The sequence below is a fragment of the Cinclus cinclus genome, chromosome 7 (assembly GCF_963662255.1).
Source record: "Cinclus cinclus chromosome 7, bCinCin1.1, whole genome shotgun sequence".
In the NCBI taxonomy this organism is placed as follows: Eukaryota; Metazoa; Chordata; class Aves; order Passeriformes; family Cinclidae; genus Cinclus; species Cinclus cinclus.
Genome location: NC_085052.1, coordinates 21,495,655 through 21,505,164, shown reverse-complemented (window position 1 = coordinate 21,505,164; position 9,510 = coordinate 21,495,655).

Sequence of the window (9,510 nt, the reverse complement as noted above, 5' to 3'; positions counted from 1 at the left end):
TCCTTTGTGGAAGAAGCTCATTCCTTCTAAGATTTTTCTAGGGGGGAAAAAGAAAACCAAAACAGCTTCCCCCCCTTCCAACTCTTCCCTCTGGATGTGACTTCAGTTCTCATTCTTCCCACAGTTCCGTACTCTTGTTCAACAGAAAGTGTCTAGTACCCAGTGCCACTGTGTGACTGCCCTTGGGAGATGATCCCTTACAGCAGGAATCTGCACATGGAACATGAGCAGGCTGGATGCAGGCAAGGCTCCAGGAACGAGGCGTGATCTGTGTGTTCAAAGCACCATCATCAGTTTGGCCAAGATTTTCAGAAATTACTAGTAACACAGCACACATCAGCTTTTAGGAGTCCGAGGTAACAATTCAACTTTCCAGAAGGCAGGTGTTACCTCTTCCAAAATGAGAGCCTTCCTGCTGTGCTTTCTATGTGCCCAGGTTCAAAGCACTCCAAGTCATTGGCCACTCTCAAACCATCTCAGCAGCTAGGATTTTTTACTTAACAAAAAACAAAACTAATGGAAACACAGACAAATAGTCCCAAAAATTGGACACAATCCTGTGTAATGTGCTCTGGGGTGCCTCTGCCTGAGCAGGGAGGTTGGACCAGATGGCCCACTCTGGTTCTTCCAATCTTACCTATTCTGTAAGGTGAGTGACCTTCTGCACATATTCTACAGAGAAAAGAGAATGAGGGCTCATATTGTTTAGACAGCCATTCAGACAGAAAAATACTTATTTTTCAGATGCCTGCCTGAAAATGGCAATACCACAAGATGTTGTAATGCTATGAATCTCATCAGAATTACAACCTTGGTCAGAGACAATCAGCAGACCACCGCCCATCCTTGGGGCACACAGACCTCACACAGCAGCCTCCTCTCACCAGCACTGCTGCTCTACTGGATCATCTTACCCATATTACCCATACTGGGTCACCTGCAGGGATAAAAGATAAAGCAACTGATGCTAGTTTCTGTTATATGGGGTCTGTGTCTCCTCCTCCACAAAGTTTCTCTGTTATCAGTATAGAATTAATTTGCACAACAATCTTACAAGATGTCTTAGAAGGCACAGCAGGTTTCTAGCATCCAAGCTCTTTCTCATTTTAAGAGTGACTGTCTGAATAACTGGCAGGGAGGAGCTTGGCTGCTCTGTAATGCAGAAACTTGGCTAGAGTGATGCTGTTAGCATGAAACAGCAGCAGATCCAATGCCCAGGACTTGAACTGAAATTCTTTGTTATTACTTTACATCTGTACTGCAGTATTAGCCACAGGCCATGGCCAAGTCTGGCCCTGGTCCTTTTGGGATGAACTTTTATCTTTTAAACAGACAGGGGATGACAAAGGTGATTTAAAGGATTTAATGCAACATTAAAAATAACTGACATAGTCAGGAATTTGTGTCCCACTGAAAATTAATGGCAGCTACTGTAGGACTTGGGTACTTTATTGAAAAATGGTCAGACAACCTGAATCTTTGGTAGGGCACAGGCATTTGCAGTCACAGAAGACGGTTTCTATTCTTGCAAGAAATGTAACAAGTTCCACAAGAGGTTTCCATCAACAGCTGGCTGCTTTTTGCAGGCACTGGTGTGACAGTAGAGAGCACTGTGAGGCAGAAAGATAGGCAAGCAGTGCGTGCAGGTCTGCTCAGAGAGGTCATTCCCAGAACGATCAACTCAACAGAAAAAAAGGGTTCAGAGACCAAAGGGATACTTCCAGTATCACACACTTGCCCTGACTGGTCTCTTTGCCTCTTTTTCCCACTCTCAGGCAGAAGACAAAAGATGTGAAGAATTTCTCTTAAGAAATATCAATACTTAGATGACAGCTGCAGCTTAGGTCATCACAAACCAACAGCACCAAAATCTCCTACTAATGCTGTGGTGTGAGTTGCAGCTCTAAGGCAGGCTTGCTGCAGAACGAATACCCAGGCAGAGGATGTGTACCAGAGCTGCTCGTGTGTGATCCCCAAGCCCTTCATCCCTGTGGCCATGGAGGTCACCACTCACAGCAGCGAAGTACTGGAGTGAAAGAGGCGTGGCTGTGACACCAGGGAGCCCAGCTTTGGTTTTGATGAACCTGGCTGTGACTTAACAGAGAAAGTTTTAGGCTTTCTTCAGCAGGAAGCCATGGAGCTCATTAGGGAAGTAGAGAATTTTTCAAAGGTTGGAGGTTGCACCTCTTCCTCTTTTTGGCAAGCTGTGCTCATGTCACCATATCTGAGCAGGGCTGAGCACCATGTTGCACTCTCAGCAAAGAAAGGCATTTCATAAGTTAGATGAGTACTGAAAGTGTTGGCACTGGAGAAAACCAAAACAAGAAGCAGGGGAAGATGGTTTTCTGGTGGTGCACGTGCAAGAGAAAAGGATCTTGTCAGAATGCCACCTCTCCCGTTGCCCATAGTGCCAGTGCCAAGTCACTTGTGCACAGCATGACAGAAAACAGCAGTGCAATGCTCCTCACCCACATGCAGCAGTAAACATAGCATCGGCCTTGACAAGGGGACAACATCAAAGATGATGCTTGCTTTATTATAGTCAACATGTAGGCATCATGTTATCTTAGTCATACCAAGACTAGATAACTAAACTGCCAGGTTTAATGTTTCAGGTCACATCAGGGAATAGTTTTACCAACAGATGTAAAGATCGTCATTTGGAGTGGGTAGCACTCAAGGTCAGAGTCAGCAAAACCTCCTCTAAAAATAGACTAGTTGCAAAGTTAGTAAGGTTTCTTTTGTCGTTCTGCTGCACTTCACAGGACCCAGTTACCTACAGCAACCACCTAAGCTTACAGGTAAGGCTAAGCTATAAACATTTTCTTCTGTACTTTTGCTCCTTTTTCCTGCCTTTTCTAACCTGGTTTAGTAAAGCAGGGAGAAGAGTGAGAACTGGAAAACTTGCTGAGGTAGCTATTAATTTCATTAGCTTGTTGCAGAGAAAAAAAAAAAAAGTATTACAGACTGAAAAAGGTTTTGAAAGTACAATGTATAATTTGAGAAAACCAAATTTGTTGTGTTACAGAAATCATTTTATAAAATAGGAAATTAGGTGCCAAAACTGTAATTATCCTGGAGATAATTTAAATGTAAAAGTTAGGGAATTAGACTGCAATTTTTAGACTTGTAACATCTGTCCCAGAATATTTTGCCTATTCTTCAATAATTGTTCCACCCTCCAGTCAAATCTAGCTTTTCCAATTGAATTAAAATTCTCTCAAATGATGCTGTGTTTTAAATTTCTTTGGGCACTCTAATAATATTTAATAAAATCTCAGCTTAATCTGTTTTCAGTTAACCAGTCCAGTCAACAATAAAGAATGAGGGCAAAAATAAGTTTTTAAAAAGACATATGTGGCTTAGAAATTCGTTGAAATAACTGGTTAATTTTGAATATTCACAGCAGGAGGGTCTGGGAAATAATTGCACAGAGGCTACAATTATTCTGGTTCTAAGCTGTTTATAAAGATGACTGCAATAGATGAACTATTTTATAGTCCGTGAATGCTTTAACCATAAGAATGCAGGGTTAAAATAAAGTAAGTACTACTGAAGTAAATTAATTTTGGTGAAGACTTGGACAGGAATAGGGAACAGAGGACTGTATTTTTTGCTTAAGTATCCCGCAAATCCAGTTTTGGAATTTGGTACATTCTTTTAGGGGTCTTTTAGAAAAATATATTTCGAAAGACATCTCCATCACAAGAAGTATTTGTAAAAAAAATAACCTTTTTGGCCTAGTGTTAGGGGGGAAAAAGCCCAACTAAGCAAAACAAGACACAACCCACCCAAGGAACCTTTGAAGCAGCACAGCTCATTGCAGTGCACTGGAGTACAAGTGTGAGGTTACAGGGGAAGCACACAGCTCTTCATGGCTGCTGCCAGCCTTCCAAATCTGAGCAAAACAGCAAGGGGAGGGGGAGGGGTATATCTGGGAGCACCATTTTAGATTAATTTCATTAAATCATCTGACAGAGCAAGCTTTTGTCACTGCAGTTGACCAGCTCTTAGCTCAACTGATGTACTTTGAGTTACAAAAAGTTTAGAAACCAAAGAGCTGTTTATCCTCCTCCCAAGTGCAAACACTGTGCTCCAGACATGTGCACTGGCTTCTGCAAGAACTTTTCAGTTTATAAAACAGCCCTCTGCTTAGTCATACTCAAAAAGGGCAAGCACTTTTTCACCCTGAAGGGAGGTATGTGTCTGGCATGTGGGCTGGAAATGGAAGAACAGAACATTTCTTAAAAATTCAAAGACTTGCTGAGTAGATCCTCCCTCACTATTTCTGAAGGTTCTCAGTCATTAGATCTGATTTTTGTCTCCCTTCAGCACTGAGAAAGTGCTTACTTGAAGACTGGTTACTAAACTAGATTCAAGTTTTCTGCACAGTTTTTCAAAGTACAGAACTGGTATTTTCCATCCTTACCTTTTCTTGAGTCCTTCCCTCTTGTACACACTTGTTACAAACCTTGCTTCTCTGTGAAGCTCTTATCTAAGGTGGTTATTAAACTGACAGAAGGAAGTAAATAAAAACAAAACCATTAGTTTTGCAGTAATTTGTAAGGCAAGAAGGTCTCAGGTTTTACTCCCTGGAAGACAGAAGTCCAACAACCTCAGTTGTGTTGAATTCTCCTGATAAATAAAAACATTCAAGTAAGTCTGCCCTCTATCCAAGATCAGAAAAGAAAATGGGAGTAATTTCTTAGCAACAAGCTCTTCATGCACAAAAATTATTTCTTAATAGAAATGCAGGGTTTTTTTTTTTCTCTTTTTTGTTCTTTTGCTGGATTTAGTGTTCATGGCAGTAGATTAACTACTTTAGTCCCCAGTTTTGAGGGTCAAACCACCAATTAATTTCAAGGGAACAGTCTTTATCTCTACTGCACTAAAATGGGTATAAGGTCCAGCAGATGTGTCATTACTTTTATAGACACCTCAAGAAACGCTCAGTGCTGATAGATGGCTATCTTTCCTTCCCCTGGCATCTTGGAAAAAAGTTTACAATGTTATCACAGTTCCACTCTTTTTCAGAGCTGACAACAGGTAGGAAGCAAAATCTGAAAGCATCAGAACAGGAATAAGATTTAAATCTGCCTCCACATTTACAAACAGTTTCTATATTTAGGTGTTTGCCAAATGCTAAATACTTTCACTTTGAGCTAAACTGGGTAAATTTGTGACTGCCTGGTATTTTCAGGGAGAAGTAGCTTTTGGCCAGCTCTGAGTACAAAACCAAGGCTTGTGCACATGTGCACACCAAATTAAATTTAATAAAGCTAGCATCAAAAGCACCACTAGCAGAAGTGATCGGTGTTATAGGAGCTGGGAGAACTTCCAAGAGCAGGACACATGGGTGGCAAAGAATTTAAAACTATTCCACTGTATAAATATGGACTGAAGTGGGCATTGAGGCAAGGAAGCCCTGTGCCCAGTATGACAGGACAACAAATACTTTTACAGAAAAGAGCAAGGAAAATTGTCTTCTCTCCATTTTGCTTCCCACTTGTTACTTGGTTAGCCTCTCTCATTGCATATTTATACCACTGCCACTGGGCTCTGACTTTACTGAAGATCTGAAGCTTCAGGCACACAAATACAGCTACAAGTTGGCAGACAGAGTACATATGGTGGGGACAACAGCAGTGATGAAGGAACCCCCGGTGCCAGGGAGGAGTGCAGAAAAGGAAAGGATATATGGGCCTTTGCACAGGACAAAGGCAAATGCAGTCCTTGTCTGTGCATGCCTGATGTTTTTCTTTTTAAGTCTCTACGGCTGACTTGGATCTTAACTCCCAGGCATAAATCTTGCCAAATTGTTTGGCATCTTTATACACACCACTAGGGCTTGCACTGCACATTGAGCCAAAAATATTAAGAAACACAATATTTTGTTATGTAGCTAATGACTTATAGCTTTCAGTCTCAAAGTACTCAAAAACTTCCACTACATGTGGAAAACTACCATTAGAAATGTACACAGCACCACTGAGGCTCTGATATTCACCTCTAGAAAAAAAAGCTCAGTTTTCTCCCCCATCTGTGGGATTCCAAACTGTAGAGCTCATGACTGACATTTCCAAAATCATTAACTCACCCTTACAAATTTTGTGGTAGGATTAGACATCCCTTCAATTGAACAGATTTAAAAATGGGCCACTCCACTCTGTGACTTTACAGGGTCTTACTGGAAATTTTGGGTTAATTTGAGTAGTTCAAGGGATGCCAAACATGGTGCAAAAGACAAATCTTTCACTGCCACATTAGTGCTTCAGCCACAAGACTGTGTTCATGCTCTGAATTAAACAGCAGATAAGAAAGAAAAATCTGCCAGTCTTTTTTTTTTTTCCCTTGCACTTTCTTTCTTCCTTCTTCGCTTTGTTAAAAATAAAATTAAAAAAAAACAACCTAAAGAGCTGTATAAGAAATTACATCTGGCAGCTGTAGAGTAGATAGTGAACATAAAGAAGAGATTCCTTTGCTGTGCCTAATGCATGCTGCTTATCCAAATTAGCCACACAATTGCTTCTATCAATGCAAAACTAGTTTAATGTTTTTTTTTTCTAGTGCACAGCACTTGAGAATGACTTAAAATGCAGTATAATTTGCCACAGTGTATGTCCTGAAGTGGCTCACTAATGAAAAGAGGATTAACTCTCCATTATTCTGAATTACCATTTTGTGAAATCACTAACAATATTTTCATTTATATACATATAACCCAAGGGGGACAAATATTCCAGTCATCCAAGCGATTAACAAATAAAATTTATTAGATAACATGCACTTTGGTCTTATTTATGAAGAGAAAGATTAGGGTATAAAAATGCAGATGACTGGATTTTTATCATCCTTGTTCAGATAATACCCTTAAGCCCACGACAGCAGAACTGGGGAGCACCAGCAGTTCAGTGCTGTGTGCACACACTGGATCGAGCAGCAGAACCCGTGGGGTGCTGGGCTCAGCAGGTAGAATCTCACAGGCTTGAGCACCTGTGAGCCCCACTGAGGTGTGCCCCACACCCAGGTCTGACCAGCCCCCACAGCTGGCACAGTCAGGGAACACGAAGGTCTCACCAGCTCACACAGCCTGGCCTTGGCACAGGCTGGTAGAACGAGTGGGAAGCTGTGCTTTAGGCACAGGGAAGGGGTGGGATGAGCTGCAGACTGCCTGGCCTCACTGGGACAGAACTCTTGGCCCCAGATACAGGGCTCTGTTCCTCACTATGTCCTGAACCTGGGCTCAAACCTTCCTTCGGGGGAGAACCCTCTGGGACAAGGGCAGTTCCACAGCCAGCTGACTTCTCATCCCTCCCCCATGAAATAAAAAGGCTGTCCTGGAGCAGCATTTCCAGGAGCAGGCAGAGTGCAGAGTTCTTTACACAAAGGACATAAGGATGGTCCCTACTCTAGAGGACTTGGACATGACCCTGGGATTAGCTCAGTTGGTCAGAGCAAGGTGCTGATAATGCCAGTCTTGCATTCTCCATGTGGGGCATTCATTTACCACGATCCTTGTGGGAACCTTCCACCTCAGACTATCCTGTAATCTAAGGTTGTGTGTCCCCAACACAGTGCAGTGCCATGAAGTGACTGCTGAGCTGGTACAGCACTGGTACATCATTCAGCCTGCACTAACTCACTTATAGTGCACATGAAACACCACAAGGAGTGGGAGTCTACTCCAACAAGCCTGTGCAGAGGTAACCCTGCAATCTGGCTGCCGTCTTGACTGCACTGGGTGAACGCTCTGCAAGAGATGGTCTCCTCTCCACACAAGTCTGCCAGAGAAATCTGAGCTTTCCCTGCCTGGGCTTGTGCTAAACATTCAGCCCATATACCCACAACAGCATTAAGAACTGTTAAGAACTCAAAAAAAAAAAAAAAAATCCCATCTCCTTTGAATGTTTTATTCCAAAGGGGCTGGCATAGGGAAAAGTCATCCTGATGCTCTGTTTGGTGTATGTAGAACAACTAATATGAGGTGAGGTTAGACATCTTTGATTCCAGGAAAGATGCAAGCCCTTCCTCCCCCAACCAAAAGCATAATGGCAATTATTTCCAGAGTTGAAGTAGCAAACCAGTCCTTTTGCCCCCTTTTCCCTCCTCCTGCTAGTTAAACTCTGTTACTTCGTATATAGTCAAGAGTCAAATCTGAAATACATGTTTTATTAGAAGAATTTCAGCTGATGCTTTCCTGTGCTCTAATTCAATTTAAAAATCCCTGCAGCAGATAACATTGGCAAGGCATAAAAGAACACAGCGTACTTGAAAGTTCAGGGAGCATATGGCTTCCTGGGACAGACAGAAACAAGGATTTCTCAGCAGTGGTCGAGCTTTCAGAGTGTTAACCAAGCTTCAAACTGCGCCGGTGTTCCAGTACCACAAACCAGCATTTGCAGATGTAATTGCCCTGTTCTGAGGTGTAACAAATCAATCCTCTGTGGCCACCAACTGTGATTACTGATTACATTGCTTTCTCTTCTTCCTTTCCTCTCCTCCATCCCATGTAATGGAGTGAATAAAAGTAGTCAGTCCTTCAGCATCAAGGCAACAGGCTCTCAGTTAAGATAACTCCTTACTAGACAAACAGCAGTTCTTATCAATTTCTAGATAACAGCCTAATCACTCCCAAAGTCAGATGTCTTAGATTTGTATCTCTGACAGACAAACATTATCTGTCTACACTGCTGAGTCTGCATGTAGAATTAGCATAATTTGGCATGGGAAGGAAAAAGGCTCTCCCAGGGCATGGCTACTGGGGCAGAGAGATGGGACTTGGTACTACACATAGGCACGCAAGACAAGCCCAAGATAAATTTGTTACAAGCTGGAATTCTCAGAACCCTTTAAAAATCTCAAGAGAGGACTGCTTAGCTAAACATCATCATCATGTTTAATGGCTGAAAGATAGATCCCCTTGCCAGTGAAAGCAAGCCAGTTTTTGAACAAAGGTGTATACTTGCCAAACAAAAAGTGACTCCACAATCTTACACAGCTTTAGAGTAGGAAAACAGGAATCATTTGACTTTTTCAAGCTTTATAGAAAAACAGAACATGACAGGCACAAAAGAGCCCAAAGTGAGCAAACAAGCCCCATGGGTACATGGGATGTTAGTGAAAAATGGACATCCTGCTTTCAGGATAGCTCTACAATAGCTGCATGAAGGCATTAGCCAGACTTTTGGAATTAAAAGGACACAAACATTCAGCAACCAACCCAAAAAAAAAAAAAAAAACAAAACCAAAATTGGAGCAACTATGGGATTCATTGCCTGCAAGAAAAATGGATTTTTGGTAGGCTCTACTTGCACATTTCGTAAGACCAAGCCCAACACTACATCTTGTTAAAAGTCTCTTACAGAACCACAAGGTTCAATTTCTCCCTTTAAGGGAATAAGAGACATGAGCAACTGCTACCCTGAGACACCAGAGAGTCCAGCAGGAGAAATAAAAGCAGAGCCCACAGGGAGATGCAGCAGACAGGGAAATCTGCAGCTGGCAACACTG